This window comes from Loxodonta africana, chromosome 5, assembly GCF_030014295.1.
Source record: "Loxodonta africana isolate mLoxAfr1 chromosome 5, mLoxAfr1.hap2, whole genome shotgun sequence".
Taxonomy (NCBI): Eukaryota; Metazoa; Chordata; class Mammalia; order Proboscidea; family Elephantidae; genus Loxodonta; species Loxodonta africana.
In genome coordinates, this window is record NC_087346.1 from 91,949,848 (window position 1) to 91,975,550 (window position 25,703).

Below are 25,703 nucleotides of genomic sequence, written 5' to 3' on the forward strand. Positions count from 1 at the left end.
GACAACAACATGGAGTCTCTGGGTGGAGCCAATTGTTAAACGCTTGCTATCTACTGAAAGGTTGGTGACTAGAATCCACCCAGAAGTTCCTCCAAAGAAAGTTCTGGTGATTACTTCTAAAAGGTCACAGCCTATGGAGCATAGTTCTACTCTGAAACACTGGTTCACAATGAGTAGGAATTGAATTGACAGCAGCTTGTTTGGATACACACGCACATATATACATACATACATATTAGATATAGCTGCTAATTATGTTATTTCTGTTTTACCTCTTTATTGATTTTTTGTACACTTAATCTATCTGTCTTATACAGAAAGTATTGTACTACTGAGATGTTTCTATTTCCATGGTAGGAAGAAAAAGGAGAGTTAAAATTTTAGGTAGTCTGGTGAGAAAAGACCCTAAGATGATGCCATTTGAGTAAAAATCTGAAGAAAGACAGAAAGAGAAAGAGCAACATAGGATCTGGGGTAAGAGCATCCTAGGTGGAGAACGCATCAAGTGAAAAGTCTAATGTGATTTGGGAATATGAAATAGATTGAGTGAGGGGAAGCAAAGGGGAAGATGGGGTTGAAGAGCTGAAGACTAGGAGTAGGGGTGGGGGCACATTAAGCTGTGCCTTCCTGGTGACGTAGTGGTTAAGTGCTATGGCTGCTAACCAAAAAGGTCTGCAGTTCGAATCCACCAGGTGTTCCTTAGAAACTCTATGGGGCAGTTCTACTCTGTCGTATGGGGTCGCTATGAGTCAGAATCGATTGGACGGCAATGGGTTTGGCTTTTTTTGGTTTACTTTTTCATTGGCTTGCAAATAGGGAAATTCAGAAAAGTTCATAAAATCCTCGGAGCCTGACAACATGCTATATAACTAAGTTCTCTACTGTAGTGTTTATCAAAGTTTTAGTACATGCATATTTCACTCAATAAATACTTGTTTGTGAATGAACTGAAAGAATGCACTTTCCTGGAAGGGCATAGAGACCATGTAAGCCATCTCTACTATAGTCTGTTTTAAAAAGGCATGGAGGCAGTGTCTGACCTCCTCTAACTTCCCATGGAGGAAGGATAATTAATACCAACAGGCCAAGGCTGATTCTTATCAGGCATGGGTTAGACATGCCTCCTTTCTCTGGCATCTTTACCAATTCTGACATCAACTGTCCCTCCCACGGCACAGTCTACTTCTCTGCTGGGTTGGATAATTCATTGCAATGGTCACACAGAATTCACAGACCATACTCTCTATTATGGGGTTTATTAGGGAAGTAAAGAAAAAAAAGTTACATGTCACAATTCAGATTGAGTAATGCTCAAGATACAGTTCTGCCATCAGACAGCCTCTTCCCAGCTGTGCCCACAGGCATGCCTCTCTCTGGCCCTCAGTCTCTGCCCAAAAGGCACTCAGCTTTCTTGCTCCATGGGCTGAGGAGCCCACTGTGCATCACCTGTACGTCTCTTCTGCCAGTCTCTCTATTCTCAGTGGTGGTGGGCTTTCTTTCTCTCCTGCCTCTGGGGTGGCTTGCCTCAAGCCCAGCAGGATGGCAAAACTAACCAATCCCCTTGGTGGGCCACAATTACCCTATTACTCAGTCCCACTCAATCACTTGGGTGGAAGTTACAAGACCACAGTTAGAAAGGCCACACAAAAAGTGATCTATCACATCGCACCCTGACTATAGACTTGCCACATATGAGCAATAGTCTGTTTCAAATTTTTCCCCTATTTTTTTTTTTTTAATTTACGCTACAGTCAGGATATTGCCTTCACCCCTGCACTGAAACTGCTCTAGACAAGGTCCCACATTGCTACATCTAATGGTCAATTCTCAGTTATTTTTCTAATTGAGCTATCAGCAGCATTTGGTGAAGCTGGTTCCACTCTTTTTCCTGAAACAGTATCTTCACTTGGTTCCATTTTAACACTCTTTCCTGGTTTTCCTTTCATATCATTGCTCACTCTTCACCACCCTCAGCTGGTTTCTCCTCTTCTCTCTAGTATCTTAATGCTCAGTTTCTGGTCCCCTTTATCTGTCTTCACTTGTTCCCCATGTGGAATCATCTCAGTCTTTGGCCTTAAATACCATCAATTTTTTTAAAAAAATCCACATTTATATTTCTAACTCAACCTTCCCATACATCCATTTGTATACACAAGTACCTACTTTCTGTCTTTGCCAGGATATCTTATAAAAATGTCAAACTCAAAGTGCCTAAAATTTAATTTCTGGACTTCCTCTGAGCACTTGCTTATCTCACTGGCTTCTCTTTACAGTTAATGACAACTCCATCTTACAATTTTTAATTAAAATATAAATAAAGACATGAAGTCTTCTTTGACACCTTCTTTCTTTCATACTCCAAAGCTAATCTCATACCATAGCATATTGGCTCTATCTTCAAAATATTACCAAAACCTGATCATTCTCACCACCTCTATTTACTGAGCCCTGGACCAAGTTACCATCCTCTCTTGCCTGAATTACTGTAATATTACATCCACTAACAGGCCACCTGAATTCTAACTTTGTGTGCTACAGTCCATTCTTATTATAACAGCCACAGTGATCTTTTTAAGGGAATGCAGTGGTAAGACTCAGAATTTAGTTGAAATATGTTAGAAGAAGAGAAAATTGGGACAATAAGATTTTCAAATTACAAAGTCCCAGAAAAAGAGCACTCTAAGGCAAGAGAATAAACTACTATGGGCCAAATTCTCACTTTCCTAACTCTAGGGAAATACAGTGTGAGTAGGTTTAATGAATAGGTATTCCCCTGGAGTTACAAAGGATAAGAATTTGACTCTATGTCTTTAATTTATACAAAATAAATTTTTATAAGGGAGAGATCGCTAAGAGATGGTGTGCCCCAGAGAGCTGGAAATTTGTATTATATTAAAATAGGTTAGAGAATGTGCTCTACTCAAATGTCCTGGCATTGCTAAGGGAAAACGCTATCCTGAGGCAAAGCACATTTAGAGATACTCTTGAGCTTTGCTTGATTTCTCCTTGGTTCCTATAAAACTACCTTTATATAAAATAAGGGCCTAAGTTCCTGAAAAATTCTTTGGAAAAATATTTGAGGCCAGACAGCATTATATTACATACAGCAACACTGATTATTATAATTAAGGTCTGACCTAGGAGTGCACAAATGCTTCACCAACAACTTTTCCCAAGTTATTTAGTTACTGGTTCTTCTCTCTTTCCATTCCTAATCCATGAATCACAAGATTAAACTCACAATTTACTTGTACTATTACCATCATCATCTTTGATGGATTGAATTGTGTTGCACAGAAAGATATGTTGAAGTCCTATCTCCTGTACCCATAAATGTGATACTATTTAGAAGTAGGATTTTTCTTTTGTTATTAATTAAGTGAAAAGTGGCCATATACCAGGAAGACACAACCATATTAAACATGTATGCACCCAATGACAGGGCTGTAAGATACATAAAACAAACTTTAACAGAACTGAAAAGTGAGATAGACACCTCCACAATTATAGTAGGAGACTTCAACACACCACTTTCGGAGAAGGACAGGACTTCCAGTAAGAAGCTCAATAGAGACACGGAAGACCCAATTGCTACAATCAACCAACTTGACCTCATAGACTTATACAGAACACTCCACCCAACACCTGCAAAGTACACTTTTTTTTTTTTTCTAGAACACATGGAACATTCTCCAGAACAGACCACATATTAGGTCATAAAACAAACCTTTGCAGAATCCAAAACATTGAAAGACTACAAAGCATCTTCTCAGACCACAAGGCCATAAAAGTAGAAATCAATAACAGAAAAATCAGGGAAAAGAAATCAAATACTTGGAAAATGAACAATACCCTGCTCAAAAAAGACTGGGTTATAGAAGACATAAAGGAGGGAATAAAGAAATTCATAGGATGAAATGAGAATGAAAACACTTCCTATCAAAATCTCTGGGACACAGCAAAAGCAGAGCTCAGAGGTCAATTTATATCAATAAATGCAAACATACAAAAAGAAGAAAGAGCCAAAATCAGAGAACTGTCCCTACAACTTGAACAAATAGAAAATGAGCAACAAAAGAATCCATCAGGAGCCAGAAGAAAACATATAATAAAAATTAGAGCTGAACTAAATGAAATAGAGAACAGAAAAAAAAAATCGAAAGAATTAACAAAGTCAAAAGCTGGTTCTTTGAAAAAACTAACAAAATTAATAAACCATTGGCTAGACTGACTAAAGAAATACAAAAGGAAACAAATAACCTAAATAAGAAAAGAGAGGGGCCATATCACAACAGACCCAACTGAAATTAAAAGAATCATATCAGATTATTACGAAAAATTGTACTCTAACAAATTTGCAAACCTAGAAGAAATGGATGAATTCCTAGAAAAACACTACCTACATAAATTAACACAATCAGAAGTAGAACAACTAAATAGACCCAGAACAAAAAAAAGAGATTGAAAAGGTAATCAAAAAACTCCTAACAAAAAAAAGCCCTGGCCCGGATGGCTTCACTGCAGAGTTCTACCAAACTTTCAGAGGAGAGTTAACACCACTACTACTAAAGTTATTTCAAAGCATAGAAAATGATGGAACACTACCTAACTCATTCTATGAAGCCACCATATCCCTGATACCAAAACCAGGTAAAGACACCAAAAAAAAAAGAAAATTACAGACCTATATCCCTCATGAACATAGATGCAAAAATCCTCAACAAAATTCTAGCCAACAGAATTCAACAACATATCAAAAAAAATAATCCACCACAACCAAGTGGGATTTATACCAGATATGCAAGGCTGGTTTAATATTAGAAAAACCATTAATGTAATCCACCATATAAATAAAACAAAAGATGAAAACCACATGATCTTATCAATTGATGCAGAAAAGGCATTCAACAAAGTCCAACACCCATTCACGATAAAAACCCTCAGCAAAATAGGAATTGAAGGAAAATTCCTCTACATAATAAAGGGCATCTATACAAAGCCAACAGACAACATCACTATAAATGGAGAGAGCCTGAAAGCATTTCCCCTGAGAATGGGAACCAGGCAAGGATGCCCTTTATCACCGCTCTTATTCTACATTGTGCTAGAGGTCCTAGCCAGAGCAATTGGGTTAGACAAAGAAATAAAGGGCATCCAGATGGGCAAGGAAGAAGTAAAATTATCTCTATTTGCAGATGACATGATCTTATACACAGAAAACCCTAAGGAATCCTCCAGAAAACTACTGAAACTAATAGAAGAGTTTGGCAGAGTCTCAGGTTATAAAATAAACATACAAAAATCACTTGGATTCCTCTACATCAACAAAAAGAACATCGAAGAGGAAGTCACCAAATCAATGCCATTTACAGTAGCCCCCAAGAAGATGAAATACTTAGGAATAAATCTTACCAAAGATGTAAAAGACCTATACAAAGAAAACTACAAAGTACTAGTGCAAGAAACTAAAAGGGACCTACATAAGTGGAAAAACATACCTTGCTCATGGATAGGAAGACTTAACATAGTAAAAACCTCTATTCTACCAAAAGCCGTCTATACATACAATGTACTTCCGATCCAAATTCCAATGACATTTTTTAAAGTGGTGGAGAAACAAATCACCAACTTCATATGGAAGGGAAAGAAGCCTCGGATAAGTAAAGCATGACTGAAAAAGAAGATGAAAGTGGGAGGCCTCACCCTACCTGATTTTAGGACATATTATACAGCCAGAGTAGTCAAAGCACCTTGGTACTGGTACAACAACAGGCACATAGACCAATGGAACAGAATTGAGAACCCAGATATAAATCCATGCACATATAAGCAGCTGATATTTGACAAGGGCCCAGTGCCAGTTAATTGGGGAAAAGATAGTCTTTTTAACAAATGGTGCTGGCATAACTGGATATCCATTTGTAAAAGAATGAAACAGGACCCATACCTCACACCATGCACAAAAACTAACTCCAAGTGGATCAAAGACTTAAACATAAAGACTAAAACGATAAAGATCATGGAAGAAAAAATAGGGACAACCCTAGGAGCCCTAATACAAGGCATAAACGGAATACAAAACATTACCAAAAATGACGAAGAGAAACCAGATAACTGGGAGCTCCTAAAAATCAAACACCTATGCTCATCTAAAGACTTCACCAAAAGAATAAAAAGATCACCTACAGATTGGGAAAAATTTTCAGCTATGACATCTCTGACTAGCACCTGATCTCTAAAACCTATATGATTCTGTTAAAACTCAACCACAAAAAGACAAACAACCCAATCAAAAAGTGGGCAAAGGATATGAATATGAACTTCACTAAAGAAGATATTCAGGCAGCTAACAGATACATGAGAAAATGTTCTCGATCGTTAGCCATTAGAGAAATGCAAATTAAAACTACAATGAGATTTCATCTCACTCCAACAAGGCTGGCATTAATCCAAAAAACACAAAATAATAAATGTTGGAGAGGCTGCGGAGAGATTAGAACTCTTATACAGTGCTCGTGGGAATGTAAAATGGTACAACCACTTTGGAAATCTATCTGACGTTTTCGTAAAAAGTTAGAAATAGAACTACCATACAACCCTAGAAATCCCACTCCTCAGAATATACCCTAGAGAAATAAGAGCCTTCACACAAACAGATATATGCACACCCATGTTTATTGCAGCCCTGTTTACAATAGCAAAAAGCTGGAAGCAACCAAAGTGTGCATCAATAGATGAATGGTTAAATAAATTATGGTATATTCACACAATGGAATACTTCGCATTGATAAAGAACAGTGACGAATCTGTGAAACATTTCATAACATGGAGGAACCTGGAAGGCAGTATGCTGAGTGAAATTAGTCAGAGGCAAAAGGACAAATATTGTATAAGACCACTATTATCAGAGCTTGAGAAATAGTATAAACAGAAAAGAACACATACTTTTGTGGTTATGAGGGGCGGGAGGGAGGGAGGGTGGGAGAGGTTTATATACTGATTAGTTAGTAGATAAGAACTACTTTAGGTGAAGGGAAGGACAATACTCAATACAGGGAAGGTCAGCTCAACTGGACTGGACCAAAAGCAAAGAAGTTTCCGGGATAAAATGAATGCTTCAAAGGTCAGTGGAGCAAGGGTGGGGGTTTGGGGACTATGGCTTAAGGGGACTTCTATGTCAATTGGCAAAATAATTCTATTATGAAAACATTCTGCATCCCACTTTGAAGTGTGGCATCTGGGGTCTTAAATGCTAACAAACGGCCATCTAAGTTGCATCAATTGGTCTCAACCCACCTGGATCAAAGGAGAATGAAGATCACCAAGGTCACATGATAACTATGAGCCCAAGAGACAGAAAGGGCCACAGGAACCAGAGACTTACATCATCCTGAGACCAGAAGAACTAGATGGTGCCCGGCTACAACTGATGACTGCCCTGACAGGGAGCACAACAGAGAACCCCTGAGGGAGCAGGAGATCAGTGGGGTGCAGACCCCAAATTCTCATAAAAACACCAGACTTAATGGTCTGACTGAGACTAGAAGGATCCCGGCAGTCATGGTCCCCAAACCTTCTGTTGGCCCAGGACAGGAACCATTCCTGAAGACTACTCATCAGACATGGAAGGGACTGGACAATGGGTTGGAGAGAGATGATGATGAAAAGCGAGCTACTTGTATCAGGTGGACACTTGATACTGTGTTGGCATCTCCTGTCTGGAGGGGAGATGGGAGGGTAGAGAGGGTTAGAAACTGGCAAAACCAGCATGAAAGGAGAGACTGGAAGTAGGGAGCAGGCTGACTCATTAGGGGGAGAGTAAGTGGGCGTATGGAGTAAGGTTTATATAAGCTTATATGTGACAGACTGACTTGATTTGTAAACTTTCACTTAAAGCACAATAAAAATTATTTAAAAAAAAAATGATCCATCTATAAGCTGCCTACAATAGATAGACCTTAGACTTAGAGACACAAACAAACTAAAACTCAAAGGATGGGAAAAAAATATATCAAGCAAACAACAATCAAAAAAGAGCAAGAGTGGCAATAATAATTTCTGACAAAATAGACTTTAAAGTTAAGTCCATCAGAAAGGATAAGGAAGGACACTATATAATGGTGAAAGGGACAATATACCAGGAGGATATAACCACATTAAATATTTATGTACCCAATGACAGGGCTGCAAGATACATAAAAGAAACTCTAACGACATTGAAAGGTGAGACAGACAGCTCCACAATTATAGTAGGAGACTTCAACATGCCACTTTCGTTGAACAACAGGACATCTAGAAAGTAGCTCAATAAAGACACTGAAGATCTAAATACCACAATCAACCAACTTGAACTCATAGACATATACAGAACACTCCATCCAACAGCAGCCAAGTATACTTTCTTCTCTAGTGCACATGGAACATTCTCTAGAATAGACCACATATTAGGTCATTAAGCAAGCCTTAGCTGAATCCAAACTTTCAAAATATTGCAAAGGATCTTCTCTGACCCTAAGGCCATAAAAGTAGAAATCAATAATAGAAAAAGGAGGGAGAAGAACCCAAACACGTGGAAACTGAACAATACCCTGCTAAAAAATGACTGGGTTGCAGAAGACAGGACGGATGTAGTAAAGAAATTCATAGAATCCAATGAGAGTGAAAACACTTCCTATCAGAACCACCGGACACAGTGAAAGCAGTGCTCAGAAGTCCATTTTTATCAATAAATGCACACATACAAAAAGAGGAAAGGGCCAAAATTAAAGAATTATCCCTACAACTTGAACAAATAGAAAGAGAACAACAAAAGAAAACCTCAGGCACCAGAAAAAGGCAAATAATAAATATTAGAGCAGAGTTAAATGAAATAGAAAACAGAAAAACAATTGAAAGAATTAACAAGACCAAAAGCTGGTTCTTTGAAAAAATTAACAAAACCAATAAACCATTGGCCAAACTGACAGAAGAAAAACAGGGGAGGAAGAAAATAACCTGAATAAAAAATAAGATGGGTGATATTACAACAGGCCGAACTGAAACTAAAAGAATCACATCACCTCAGTATGAAAAATTGTACTTCAACAAATTTGAAAACCTAGAAGAAATGGATGAATTCCTAGAAACACACTACCTACCTAAACTAAAACAAACAGAGGCAGAACAACTAAATAGACCCATATCAAAAGAAGAGATTGAAAACGTAGTCAAAAAACTCCCCCCTCCCCGCTCCCCCCCAAAAAACCCTGGCCTAGACGACTTCGCTGCAGAGTTCTACCAAACTTTCAGAGAAGAATTAACACCACTACTACTAAAGGTATTTCAAAGCATAGAAAAGAATGGAATATTCCCAAACTCATTCTATGAAGCCAGCATATCCCTGATATCAAAAGCAGGTAAAGACAACACAAGAAAAGAAAATTGTAGACCTATATCCCTCATGAACTTGGATGCAAAAATCCTCAACAAAATTCTAGCCAATAGAATTGAACAACATATCAAAAAAGTAATTCACCATGACCAAGTGGGATTCATACCAGGTATGCAGGGATGGTTCAACATTAGAAAAACAATTGATGTAATCTAGAACCACATGATTTTATCAATTGATACAGAAAAGGCATTTGACAAAGTTCAACACGCATTCATGATTAAAACTCTCAGCAAAAAAGGAACAGAAGGAAAATTCCTAAACATAATACCAGGCATTTATACAAAGCCAATAGCCAACATCATCCTAAATGGAGAGAGCCTGAAAGCATTCTCCTTGAGATTTGGAACCAGACAAGGATGCCCTTTATCACCACTCTTATTCAACATTGCCCTGGAGGTCCTAGCCAGAGCAATTAACCTAGATAAAGAAATAAAGGGCATCAAGATTGGTAAGGAAGAAGTAAAAATATCTCTATTTGCAGATGACATGATCTTATACACAGAAAACTCTAAAGAATACTCACGAAAATTACTGAAGCTAATAGAAGAGTACAGCAGAGTATCAGGATACAAGATAAACATGCGAAAATCAGTTGAATTCTCTATACCAACAAAAAGAACATCGAGGAGGAAATCACCAAATTAATACCATTTACAGTAGCCCCCATGAAGATAAGAAACTTACGGGTAAATCTTACCAGAGATGTAAAAATTCTATACAAAGAAAACTACAAGACAATACTGCAAGAAACCGAAAGAGACCTACATAAGTGGGAAAACATACCTTACTCGTGGATAAGAAGACTTAACATTGTAAAAATGTCTATTCTACCCAAAGCCATCTATAGATATAGTTCAGTTCCCATGAACATATCAAAAAAGTAATTCACCATGACCAAGTGGGATTCATACCAGGTATGCAGGGATGGTTCAACATTAGAAAATGACATTTTTTAAAGAGATGGAGAAACAAATCACCAACTTCATATGGAAGGGAAAGAGGCCCTGGATAAGTAAAGCATTACTGAATAAGAAGAACAAAGTGGGAGGCCTCACTCTACCTGATTTTAGAACTTATTATACTGCCACAGTAGTCAAAGCAGCCTGGTACCAGTACAACAACTGATTCATAGACCAATGGATCAGAATTGAGAATCCAGATATAAATCCATCCACTTATGAGCAGCTGATATTTGACAAAGGCCCAAAGTCAGTTAAACGGCAAAAAGATAGTCTGTTTAACAGATGTTGCTGGCATAACTGGATATCCATCTGCAAAAAAAATGAAACAAGACCCATACTTCATATCACGCAAAAAACGAACTCAAAATGGATCAAAGACCTTAATATAAAATCTAAAACAATAAAGATCATGGAAGAAAAAATAGGGACAATGTTAGGAGCCCTAATACATGGCATAAACAGTATACAGAGCATTACTAACAATGCAGAAGAGAAACTAGATAACTGGGAGCTCCTAAAAATCAAACACCTATGCTCATCCAAAGACTTCACCAAAAGAGTAAAAAGATTATCTACAGACTGGGAAAAAGTGTTTAGCTATTACGTTTCCCATCAGCAACTGATCTCTAAAATCTACATGATACTGCAAAAAATCAACTCCAAAAAGATAAATAACCCAGTTAAAAAATGGGCAAAGGGTATGAACAGGCACTTCACTAAAGAACACATTCAGGTAGCTAACAGATACATGAGGAAATGCTCACGATCATTAGCCATTAGAGAAATGCAAATCAAAACTACAATGAGATTCCATCTCACTCCAACAAGGCTGGCATTAATCCAAAAGACACAAAATAATCAATGTTGGAGAGGTTGTGGAGAGAATGGAATACTTATACACTGCTGGTGGGAATGTAAAATGGTACAACCACTTTGGTAATCGATTTGGTGCTTCCTTAAAAAGCTAGAAATAGAATTACTCTACGATTCAGGAATCCTACTCTTTGGAATATATCCTAGAGAAGTAGGAGCCTTTACACGAACAGATACATGCACACCCATGTTCATTGCAGCACTGTTTACAATAGCAAAAAGGTGGAAGCAACCAAGTTGCCCAACAACAGACAAATGGATAAATAAATTAGGGTATATTCACACAAAGGGATACTACACATCAATAAAGAACAATGATGAATCTGTGAAACATTTCATAACATGGAGGAATCTGGAAGACATTATTCTGAGTTAAATCGGTCAGGTGCAAAAGGACAGATATTGTATACAAATATTGTATAAGATCACCATTATAAGAATTCAAGAAATAGTTTAAATAGAGAAGAAAATATTATTTGATGGTTATGAGAAGGGGGAGTGAGGGAAGGAGGGAGAGAAGTGTTTTCACTAATTAGATATTAGATTAGAATTATTTTAGGTGAATGGAAAGAGAACACAATACATGTGAGGTCAGCGCAACTGGAGTAAACTAAAAGCAAAGAAGTTTCCTGAATAAACTGAATGGTTCGAAGGCCAACGTAGCAGGGGCAGGGACTTGGGAGCCATGGTTTCAGGGGACATCTAAGTCAATTGGTATAATAAAACCTATTAAGAAAACATTCTGCATCCCACTTTGGTGAGTGACTTCTGGGGTCTTAAACGCTAGCAAGAGGCCATTTAAGATGTATCAATGGGTCCCAACCCATCTGCAGCAAAGGAGGATGAAGAACACCAAAGACCCAAGGTAATTATGAACCCAAGAGATAGAGAGGGGCACATAAACTAGAGACTACATCAGCCTGAGTCTAGAACTAGATGGTGCCTGGTTACAACTGATGACTGCCCTGACAGGGTACACAACAGCGAACCCCTGAGGGAGCAGGAGAGCAGTGTGATGCAGACCCCAAATTCTCCTAAAAAGACCAGAATTAATAGTCTGACTGAGACTAGAAGGACCCAGGAGGTCACGGTCTCCAGACCTTCTGTTAGCCCAAGACATGAACCATTCCCAAAGTGAACTCTTCAGACAGGGATTGGACTGGATTATGGGATAGAAAATGATACTGGTGAAGAGTGAGCTTCTTGGATCAAGCAGACACATGAGACTGTGTTCACATCTCTTTTCTGGAGAAGATGAGAGGACAGAGTGGGTCAGAAGCTAGCCAAATGGACATGAAAGTAGAGAGTGGAGGGAAGTGTTGTCTCACGAGGGGGAGAACAATTAGGGGTATATAGCAAAGGGCATATAATTTTCTGTATGAGAGATTGATTCAATTTATAAACTTTTACTTGAAGCACAATAAAAATTAAAAAAAAAGAAGTCTGCATTCTATTAAAATGAGAATGAAACTGCAACTCTTTAACTATTATGTAAATAAAATATTAAGTTCAGCCATTTACTACTTTGTGCAGTATATTATCTGAGCTATTTAAGTATAAAATATTTAGATACCAACCAATGTGATTAAACGAAGTATACAAATAATAAATTTTTCAAGCTGATTACAGAAATATCAAATTTTTTAATATTTAAATATTAAATTTTTTCGTAAATTTATTTTTTAGTGAAAAAAATAAATTTACGAAAACATGTATTTTTTCCTTAATTAGCCAACTTGATTAGCAGCAGATTGATATATATATATATATATATATTTAATTTTCCCTACTTGTCATTTTTCAATGATGAATTTTTATTTTAATGAATTAAGATTAACACATTTTTGGATACTTGCTTAACATGGTAGGTATTGATAATAATATTTGTAGTAAATTTGGTGTAAACAGCCATACTCTTAGGTCAACTGTTAGCTTTAGCTGTTTGTCAATTTATCACTCATTTACTCTATAATAACAATTTTTAGAGCTCATCATTTTTCTTCATGTGGTAATTAGCTTAACACATTCAGTGTTTAGGAGCCACAGAAACCTATCAGAAACATTAGGAGCTGGAGTGTTTTCCTTATAATCTAAACTATTGAACCAATTTTTATTTTTTGAGTTGTCATCTGGTCTTTTGGTCCAAGGGGAAGAATTTGATATTTCTGTAATCAGCTTGAAAAATTAAATTGATGGCTTTAACTACCAGAAATTTATTTTCTTGCAGTTAGGAGGCTCTGGTTGTTGTGGTGGTGCCATGGAGTCAGTTCCAACTCATAGCAACCCCATGTACCTGAGTAGAACTGCCCATAAGGTTTTCTAGGCTGCAATCTTTACAGAAGCAGATCACCAGGTTTTTCTTCCACAGAGTGTCTAAGTGGGTTCGAACCACCACCAACAACTTTTGAGTTAATAGCTGAGTGCTTAACCTTTGTGCCAGCAGGGCTAGAAATATTATTTAAGGGACCAGCTCTAGGAGGAGACTTTCTCTCTCCATTGGCTCTGGGGGAAAGGTCTTTGTCTCTTTTCAGCTTCCTTGATGATCTTTATGTGGCATGGCACCTATCTTCTCCTGTTTGTGTTTCCTTGCTTTTGTGCCTAATCTGCTCCTTTTATATCTCAAAAATGATTGGTTTAAGGCACATCCTATACTAATATGGCCTCTTTAATAAGAAAGAAAATCTTATTCCCAAATGGAATTACATTCACAGGTATAGGGGTTAGGATTTGCAACATAGGGGACACAATTCAATCCATAACAAGTAACCTCATTCTACATATAATTTTGGTTTCAGAAGATCTATGGGTTTCCCTTACTATCATTAAATTCATTTTTTATGGAGTCAATGAAATGTTTCTTTTAAAAGTAAAAAGAGTAATTATCTGTTCCTTGGTTTAACTGCAGACTTTCTAGCAGGATTGTGCTGAGTGCTCTGTAATATTAAAGAGTGAGATGGCAAATCAAGTAACATTTCTCATTACATTGTCAAAGCACATGAGTGATGGATGACAATGCCTCTTCCAAATTAAGTTACTCTTTCATTTAGTACCAAATAATTAAAATTTACATAAGAAGACACACATAAAACAACTATTATGAGATCAAGAAAATGAGAAAGAGTAAAGAATAATTCATTTACTAGTATCCTGGAATACAAAGTAGAAGGCTGAATGAATCATGTTTAAGAAAAAATAAAAAACAAGTCTGAAATCTCAAAAAACATACATATCTAGCTACAATCTCTTCTCTGAAGTCAATCCTACTCTTAGTAAATGGCACCACCATTCACTCAGACCACAAGTTTAGTAATCTTCTCTGACTGTTTTCTTTTTATTATTCTATTTTTTATCTCACATCCAGTGCATATATAAATGCTTTTGGTTCTAACTCCTATTTATATTCCAAATCTGACCGCCTCTCACCACTTATACTATTATCATCTGTGATCAGTAGGACAATGGACCCACAAAGATGTCCAAGTCTTAGCTCCCAGAACCTGTGACTATGTTAGGTTACATGGCAAAGGGAGATTAATGTAGCATATAGGATTAAGAGGGAGCCCTGGTGGTGCAGTGGTTAAGAGGTCAGGCTGCTAGCCAAAAAGTTGGTAGTTTGAATTACCAGCAGCTCCTTGGAAATCTCATGGGGAAATTCTACTCTGTCCTATAGGGTCGCTATGAATTGGAATCGACTTGCTGGTGACAAGTTATAAGGTCTTAAGATTGCTGATCAGCCGATCATGAGATTCAGAAATTATCCTGGATTATCCAGTTGGGCCTAATATAATCACAAAAGTTCTTATAAGTAAAACAGGAAGGTCAGAGAGGGAGAAGCAAAAAGACAGCAACGTGAGAAGGACTCAGTCAACACTGCTGGCTTTGAATATGGAGGAAGTAGCCAGCAGCCTAGAAGTGTGGTGGCCTCTAGATCCTGGAAAAGACATAGTAACAGATTTTGCATAGAGCCTCCAGAAGGAATGTAGTCCTGTCCACAACTAGTTTTAGCCTATGAATGCACATTTCTAACTCCTGCCCTCAAAAATTGTAAGATAAAAAATTTGTTATGTTCTAAGCCACTAATGGAGCCTGGTAGCACAGTGGTTAAAACTTCAGGCTGCTAACCAAAAGGTTAGCAGTTTGAATCCACCAGCTGCTCCTTGGAAACCCTATGTGGCAATTCTATTCTGTTCTATAGGGTCGCTATGAGTCAGAATCAACTTGATGGCAATTTTTTTTTTTTTAAGCCACTAAATTCTCGATAATTTCTTAATATCACACGCAAGCAAAATTTTGCTGAAGATCACTGAAAAGCGGTTGCAGCAGTATGTTGGCAAGAAATTGCCGGAAATTCAAGCTGGGTTCAGAAAAGGTCCTGGAATCAGAGATATCATTGCTGATGTCAGATGGATCCTGGCTGAAAACAGAGAATACCAGAAAGAGATGTTGACCTGTGTTTTGTTGACTATGCAAAGTCATTTGACTGTGTGGATCATGACAGATTATGGATAACATCGCAAAGAATGGGAATTCGAGAACACTTAATTGTGCTCATGAGTAAACTGTACTTAGACCAAGAGGCAGTCATTTGAGCCGAAAAAGAGACTACTCTGTGGCTTAAAGTTGAGAAAAGTGTGCGTCAGGGTTGTATCCTTTCACCATACTTATTCAATCTGTATACTGAGCAAATTATCCAAGAAACTGGACTATAAAATGAAGAAGGTGGCATCAGGATTGGAGGAAGACTCATTAACAACTTGTGATATGCAGATAACAGAACTTTGCATGCTGAAAGTGAAGAGGACTTGAAGCATTTACGATGAAGATTAAAGTCTACAGCCTTCAGTATGGATTATACCTCAAAATAAAGAAAACAAAATCCTCGCAACTGGACCAATAAGCAACATCATGATAAACGGAGAAAAGATTGAAGTTGTAAAGGATCTCATTTTACTTGGACCCATAATCAATGCCTATGGAAACAGCAGTCAAGAAATCAAAAGATGCTTTATGCTGGGCAATTCTGCCACAAAAGACCTCTTTAAAGTGTTAAGAAGCAAAGAAGTCACTTTAAGGGCAAAGATGCAACTTATCCAAGTCATGGCGTTTTCCATTGCATCGTATGCGTGAGAAAGCTGGACAGTAAATAGGAAAAACAGAAGAATTGATGCCTCTGAATTATGGTGTTTGCGAAGATTGTTGACTGCCAGAAGAAAAAAACAAATCTCTCTTAGAAGTACAGCTAGAATGCTCATTAGAAGAAAGGCTGGCAAGACTTCATCTCATATACTTTGGACATGTTATCAGGAGGGACCAGTCCCTGGAGAAGGACATCATGCTTGGTACGGTACAGGGTCAGTGCAAAGGAGGAAGACTCTCAACAAGATGGATTGACACAGTGGCTGCAACAATGAGCTCAAGCATAGTGACAATTGTGAGGATGGCACAGGATCGGGTAGAGTTTCATTCTGTTGTGCTATGAGTGGAAACCGACTCGACGGCACCTAACAACAATAACTAAAAATATATGTGTACATAATTTTTTTATATATGTACACACATCACTGATTTTGCTTCTCTAGGGTCATTATGAGTCAGAGCTGACTCCACGGCACCTAACAACAACAACATTGTTGAATGAGTGAGTAAAAATATTTAGTGAAGTAGATTAAGACCTTTAAATACAAAGCTCATGAACGATTTAACATAAATACCTGTGTCTTCCTAGTTGTTCAAGTTCATTTATTCTACAACCCCAAAGATGCATATTGTCATTTTGTAGATCAAGGTAGAAATTAGTGTGTAGCTCATAATGTGATTAGAATTTTCAGAGTATAAATTTCTATTCATAATGATACTTAAGCTTCTTTTATCACAGAGGTTTCCAGAAAGGGGGCTTTTCTTCTGAGGGCTAACCTTTTCTTTTGTAATAAATTAAAATGGTCATCCATTTCTTTCTGTGTATGATTCATTTATTTCATTCTGTAATGGCAGTTGTCGTTCTAGGGTACATGTCATCAGAAAATCTAAAATTTGTACTCTAAATCAATAATGATGGGAATAATTTTAGTGTACGTCCACAGGTGTGGTCCCCATAACTATGTGTTTGAATTTGATTACCTCTAAATGACTTACTAATTGTTTGATCTTGGACAAGTGAGTTAAACTGTGTGCCCCAGCTTCTTCATCTATAAAATTAGCATAAAATTATTTGTCGCTACCTTACAGATTTGTGATAAAAATTAAATGAGTTAATACAGTAAAATTTGTGACAGCTGGAACTGGAATAGACTGCCTTGTTTTTCCAGGTCTTGAAAGTTTTCTACCTTTGACATGGTGTGTGTTACTACTTTTCCATCTTTCTGTTTAGTGGAAAATATTTCTGTTTTCCTTCTCTGACAGGTTTCTGGCTCTCCCAGGTTTTACCGTATATGGAAAGAATTCAGAGACACAGTATTATTAGGTAAATATATACTTATCAGAGAAATTATAGTACAAGTCATGTCGGTTCCGTTGGCATACATCATTTAATTGGTTGATATTTTAGAGTAAAATTGTTCTCCTTGAAACTGTAAAACTTAAAAAGTTATACTGACCAAATTATTTTTTTTTACATTGTTTAAATTAATAGATTCACCCAACCTAAATTTTTACTTGTGTGTAGTTTTAAAACTCTGACTAATTTTCATTATGTATCAGGTTGTGCAAATTAATGATCATATATAATGAATTTGACCTCAAATTTTTTCAGGTACTTCAATGTCCTGTTCTATAATTTAACCGTACAAAGGGAGCATGTGGTATTGGTGTCAAAGATATGGAAAAGAGAAAGCTGACTTTTCTATTGTGGGAATGCTGGGAAGACATGACAATTGAACTCACAACCCTTCCTAAATACTATTAAATTTCTAAGAGCTATCGCTTATTATTCATTATCACTATGGATATATAGCAAGGTAACATCCATGCTTCTTTCTTTTTTTTTTTTCTGAGCACAAAAGACAGATTTAATCTCAAGATGTTTACAGTTAGATAAGTGATATCAGTAAATTTTAAAAGTGATTAAAACAATTTATATATACTGACATATGCTTATGCCGTTCATCATTTTTTAAAGGGATAATGAATTACAAGGAAAAATTGTCATCTCCAAAAGAGTAAAAAATATTCTTCTGGAGATTGATGTGGAACTTATAATTAAAATATAAACAGTATACCAATTAAAAATTATGATTAATGTAAAATAAGACAGTGATTTGGCTTGTTTCATTCTTACATTTTTTCTTTGACTTAAAATTACTTTTTGATAATTCAGATATATGCCCTTCATTTCTCTTTAATAAAATCATAATTGTCATCCATAAACTGAAGTTATGATTTTATAGGCAGAAACTACTAATATACTTATTATGATATCTAAACATTAGCAGAGGTCAATAATTAGATTAATTATCCTAGAACTAAATTCACCCCCCCCTTTTTTTTTTTTTGCTCAAGTACTTCCAAATTTAATTGACTTATTCCAACAATTATACATAGTGATTCAAAGAGCATAGTTAGTAGCAGGTTAATTTTGGAGCTAATTTATTCTAATTGGTTCCTTTGGAAAAACCACTTGTCAAAATAAGTTTTATTATGAGTGCATTTCTATGATTTATTCTATTTCTTTATCCCTCTATATATTTTAGAGCTGAAGTGAGTGATTATGGCTGTGGACTAAAATCATCAGGTCATTTCTATTCTAAAACGTGAGAGCTTGATAAGTGTATTAATAATCCTTAACTTCCTCTTCCTCCTCATCTTCCTCCTTTTCCTCCTCCACTTTCTGTTTTGAGGAACGGAGCAGCAGAAACCCACGAATAATTTGAGGATAATTTAGGGCTTGACTTCAAGTACATACTCAGCTCACAACTGTGCAGAAATGACCTGTAAATCAGTTCAAGTTAGAATCTTCATTAAGTTCTCCTATTTGAAAAAGCTGTTGTCAACACTATATTGCATTTTTTTTTGACACATGAAAACCAGTTTTATTTTAGTACTTTGCCCTCTCCACGTAAAATATCACATGCTCAATGCAACTTTTACTTAACCTTTATTTTAAACAATAGACTATATCTAAATATTTAGGTAGCATATTAAAGACATATAGACATATACATAGAGAGAGAGAGAGAAGAAACTAAAACTTAAATTAAAAATTATGTGGAAATTAATGAAATTTCATCACCAAAAATTATGGTAAAAGCAAAATCTCTACTCCAAGAGAAAGGTAAAACCATAATATTTTTTATTATTTTAAGGGAAAAATTCAAAATAAATTGAACATTAACAACACAAAAATATGGGAAAAAGAACCATAATAATTATATGGCAATATTCATATACTGACTAAAAAAGGTATATAAAATGAGCATGCACATTTAATATGTAATACTATTCTAATGAGAATTCCAAATGGGCTTTTTTGGTAAAATTGAAAAACAGAATTTTACAGATACCATGGGAGAGTAATCATGACCAGATTTCCAATATAATTTAAAGTTAATAGTTGCGGGGAGGACACAAGACTTGCATTACAGATAATATTCATACAATTCACACACCTGAAGAGACAAATATAAAAAGGCAAGTAATTTATAAGGTGTTGTTTTTATTATTGTTGTTAGATGCCATCAGTCAGCTCCGACTCATAGCGACCTTATGTATAACAGAATGAAAACGTTGCCCGGTCATGTAATATCCTCACAGTCATTGCCTTCTGGCTGTACTTCCTCCAACACTGATCTGTTTGTTCTTCTGGCAGTCCATGGTATATTCAGCATTTTTTGCCAACAGCAAAATTTGAATGTGTCTATTCTTCTTCAGCCTTCCTTTTTTCATTGTCTTGCTTTCGCATGCACATGAGGTGATTGGAAATACCATGGCTTGGGTCAAGCACACCTTACTCATCAAGGTGGCATCTTTGCTTTTTTTTAATATTTTAAAGAGGTCTTTTGTGGCCGATTTGCCCAATGCAATTCATTACTTGATTTTCTGAACCGCTGCTTCCATGGGCATCAATTGTTAATACATGTAGAATGAAATCCTTGACTTCAATTTCCATAAGTAGAATAATGAATATATGAGTATTCAAATATGATTAAGATAAACTTTCGTTTATTGAAAAAATCATGTTTTATTTCATAAATACTGGTAATAAATTGGAAACTCTGCTGGCTAGTGGTTAAGAACTACAGCTGCTAACCAAAGGGTTGGCATTTTAAATCCACCAGGCACCCGTTGAAAACTCTATAGGGCGGTTCTACTCTATCCTATAGGGTCGCTATGAGTCAGAATCAACTCCATGGCAATGGGTTTGATTTTTTTGGTTTGGTAATAAATTTGATTTATTATTGAAAGAAGACAATTTGAAGCACTCTCTAAGATGATAAAAAATGAGCACTATATAGTTATAAGCCTGATATTAAAAATTAAGAAATATTAAAAGTAATAATAAAAAATTAGAAATAATAGGATACTATGTTTATAAAGTTTAAGATGGGAAAAAATTTAAAGTTAAAGAGAAAGGAGTAAAATTCATAATCCAGAATTGAAAAGAAAATCTTCTTGATTTTATAAACTTTTCTTTTTTTTGGATAAGGTAAAAGATGTCATTTTTACAAAAAATTAAAAAACAAAGACAACAGTGTCAAAGAAAATATTTGCAGCACGTGAGAGCTCCCCCAAAAATGTTTTGTTATTACTGTTAGGTCCCGTCGAGTGGGTTCCAACTTATAGCAACCCTATGTACAACAGAACAAAACACTGCCCAGTCCTGCGCCATCCTCACAATTGTTGTTATGCTTGAACCCATTGTTGCAGCCACTGTATCAATCCATCTTATTGAGGGTTTTCCTCTTTTTCACTGACCCTCTACTTTATGAAGCTTGATGTCCTTCTTCAGGGGGTGGTCCTGCCTGATAACATGTCCAAAGTATGTGAGACAAAGTCTCGACATCATTGCTTCTAATAAATCACAGATTAAAAGGATAAATTTGACTAAAATGAAGAGGTAATGCACAGAAGGCAAAATACAAAACATGAAAATAAAAACTTTCAGACATACGAAATGCTTCATTAGACGTTACCAGCCAGTAGTCAATTTGATTCCAACTTGTGGCGCCCCAATGTGTGTCAGGGTAGGACTGTGCTCCCTAGGGTTTTCAATGGCTGTGGTCTTTCAGAGGTAGACTGCTGAGCCTTTCTTCTCAGGTGTCTCTGGGTGGATATAAACTGCCTACCTTTCAGTTAATATTTCGCACGTAACGTTTTGCGCCATCCAGGGATTTCTCATTAGAAGTTAGGGAAATGAAATTCAAAAAGAATTGATATTTTCGATTAAAAAAAAAAAAAAAAACCTGTTGCCATCGAGTTATTTCTGACTCATAGCAACCTTACAGGACAGAGTAGAACTGCCCCATAGAGTTTCCAAGGAGGTCCTGGTGGATTAAAAGTGCCGACCTTTTGGTTAGCAGCTGTAGCTCTTATCCATTTTCACTTAGATAGGTAAAAATTACAAAAGATGTATAAAATCCATCGTTGTTGAAGATGTAGTATGCTAGTCAAAGAGTAATTGCTAGAATTTGTAAAATAAAATAATCTGGTGTATCCATTGTAATTAAAAGAGACATGCCTTTGATTCAACAATCCACTCTTGAGATATATTCCACAGAAATACAAGCATTGTGTATATACATGTATGTGTTCAATTTTTTGATGTGGGAAAGTAATTGGAAAAGAATAAATCCTGAAAATCATAAGAAAAAAAGAGAGCGATTGTGTAAACCATAGCACATAAATAGAATACATAAATATTATGAAGTACTTTGTAGTTATTGAAAAAAGTGACCTAGATCTATATGTATTGATTTGAAAGATAGTTCATGACATTATGAAACTTAAGAAAAAATACACTAATATATAAAGGATAAATGATAGATATGTAATGTGCATACATACATGTATATATACATAGATACGTAAGTAGATAACATGGCTTAATTTTCCTTAAAAATAGAGGAAAAAAGTTCCTTTCTTTTTATTGTTCTTAAATATCTGTAATTGAATAAAGAAAAGTGTATATAGATTTTACAAAATATTTGGGAGTACAGATTGGAGGGGAAAGATTATAAAAATAACACATACTCTAAATATATATCTCTGGTGTTTGGCTTGAATAAAAGGACTTCTGGTGTTTCCTTTTTGTTTGTCCTTTCAAATAAATTATGTTCATTCTTTTTCCCCAATTTTACATTGTCTGTGTAGGGAGACAAAGTGACTGGACGGGATTCTGGATTGTCTTCCTTGGGGAACTGGGAATTATTTTCTATCTGTGGGAAGAAGAAAGCAAAGGAATATTTAGTGTTGGAAGGGCAGAAGGTATTAGAGAATATTAACAAATACCCATGTTCTTTATTAGGCTTTTGTTGAAGAATTCTATGAGAAACAAATTTAAGAAATGCATTATTGTAATTTTATAGAAACATTGACAAGGGATTTATTGGTGGATTCCACATCTCTTCATGAGAACCCAAAAAAGTCTTTTGTTGTGCTAAAGAGAAAGTAACAAGACTTTTTAACAGAACCTATGAATCTAGTAATTCATATGTCTGTTAGATTTATTTGATAAAACGGTAGCCACATTTTTAATGAAGTTTATACTTGTGTAAGATTTTCTGATTTTCAGAGTTTAAAATCTGCCACATTTCATTTTAATATTTTATCTTTATTTCTACTAAATACTGTTTTAAAAATCTAATTGTTACTCAACAGTATTGTATGCATTAGAAAAAGTTCCTTTTGTAATGATAGGAAGTATGCATAAATAAATGTAAATAGAAGTCAGTATTTCTGTAATCTCATTACATAAAGGCATATAATGGTGAGACATTGCCCAAAGGCTACAATGGCATTTTTTAAAAGAAACATAAAGCATTGGTTATTTAAATTCAACAATAAAATCTTGTTTAATTTTATAATCATTTCCTTTTTTTTTTTTTTTAAGGGGAACAAGCATTTAAAAATATTCTTGGAGGAAAAAGATTGCTTACCATCGGTGCTCATCACCCTTAAACAATTGTATTAAATCACTGGCTTGTTAAAAATCTTAATTCACCCAAGCAGCTTAATATATGTCAAATGCTAAAGGTATGAAAGAAATTAGGTAGGGCCTTAAGAAATCTGCTAGCATTTCTAAAAAATAAATGCAATAAATTGGAAATGCTATTCAATGAAGAGCCCATATTTCCTGTCTTGAGGGGAACGCTTGGGTTTCTGGCCCAGCCTTGTGAGAGCAGTGAGAAATAGAGGTATGGCAACAGTGACAAGAGGGAGCCACAGGAGAATTTGGTCAGATAATTATTTTTTCATCAACTGGGGCTTCTGATCTTTTATGGAAGAAAGTAATATTTATTGATTAATATTTAACATTTTCTTGACCATAATACCATCTTAATATTTTATTAATGAAAGGGTCAAAAATAAATCTGACATACTTTTTAAGAGATAGTACACAATCAAATCAAGTACTGCACAAACCCATAATCTTGGTGTTTGGAACAGTCTTAATTTATAATTTAACAACAACAAAAAAAAAGAGGTGAAGAAATTGGCTTGGAGCTAATTAAATCTCCATGTATGGTAAATAGAATATCAAGAGATTACAGAGAGGAAAACAGGTAATTTCTTTCCAGTAGTATTCATTTCGTAGTAGAGTCATAACATCTACTGGAAAGAAGACTGACTACATTCTCTTTATAAATGTGTTTAGATGAGTAGGAGTAATAATTTATCATGTATACAGTGGATAATTTCAGTTTTCTCAGTGTAGCATGTCTGGTAAAATAAAAAATCTGTCACAGATATTAACTCCATGGAAATCTAAGAGAATCAATATTTATTTTCTAATAAAACCATATGACGAGTGAATTATATAAACTGGATTTTATATTCAGAGAAAAGAGGAATAAATAGTACATAATGAAAAATTGTAGTTTTTTTCACATCATATTTGAAAAGGGTATTTACTAAATTTCTTACTTGCACTAAGATATTGTTTGTATTTGTAAGTAATTGCCTAAAAGAGAAAAGACAAAAAAAAATTAAAAATAAAATAGTTTAGGAACTTTAAACAATTGATTTTAATTATGCCTATATATTACGCTCTAAAATCGAAAGCATGTTTTCAAACCCTTTATATAACAAGTACTTTTTTAGTTTGTTATTATATAGAAGATGGCATTGAGTCTAATATAAGGTGTCACTTTGAAAATTTATGCTTTCAAACAATTGGCAAGATTCTTATTATGCTGAAGCCACTGCTCAGAAGAAGCCACCTTTTGAGTAATATATCATGATGTTGCCTTTGCTCCAAAGATCTATTACTTGAACACTACAGCAGTGTGACAATTCCAGTGATGTATGGGATAATCCATCATGAACGATAAGTTTTGTTGTATTCCTCAAAGAGTTGTACATTTGCTAAAGAAGAATGAGACTTAGAAAACAAAGTGTGTTCAGCTCCATCGGAAGAGTCAGTCAGTCATTAAGTCTATAGTACATTTATTTATCTAAGAAGCTAAAGCAGAATTTATGAAAACTCATGTGAGAGTTTATGTGAAACAAATGAAGCAGTGTTTTTTTTTTCTCTCAAAGTACTGCACAAACAGCTTAAGGACTGGAATATCTATAATAAGTATAAGAAGCTTTGGTCAATACGTAACTATTTGTTGTTGTTAGGTGATATCCATTTGGTTCTGACTCCTAATGAAACACTGCCCAGTCCTGTACCATCCTCACATCCTCACAATCATTGCTATGTTTGAGCCCATTGTTGCAACCACTTTGTCCATCCACCTCATTGAGGGTCTTTCTCTTTTTCACTGATCTACTTTATCAACCATGATGTCATTGTTCAGAGACTGCTCCGTCCTTACATGTCCAGAGAACATGTGACAAAGTCTCATCATCCTCCATTCTAAGGAGCATTCTGAGTGTACTTCGTCCAAGATAGATTTGTTTGTACTTCTGCCAGCCCATGGTATATTTGATATTTTTGGCAACACCATAATTCAAATGCATCAATTCTTCTTCGATCTCCCTTATTCATTGTTCAGCTTTTGCGTGCTTGTGAAACAAAAAAACAAATGCATTGCTGTTGAGTAGATTCCAACTCATAGCGACCCTACAAAACATACATGTGAGGCAATTGAAAATATCATGGCTTGCGTCAGGACACCTTAGTTCTCAAAGTGACTTTTTTTTTTTTTTTTTAACACTTTAAAGAGGTCTTTTGCAGCAGATTTACCAAATGCAATACATCATTTAATTTCTTGACTGCTGCTTCTATGGGCGTGGATTATGGATCCAAGTAAAATGAAATCCTTGACAATCTCAATATT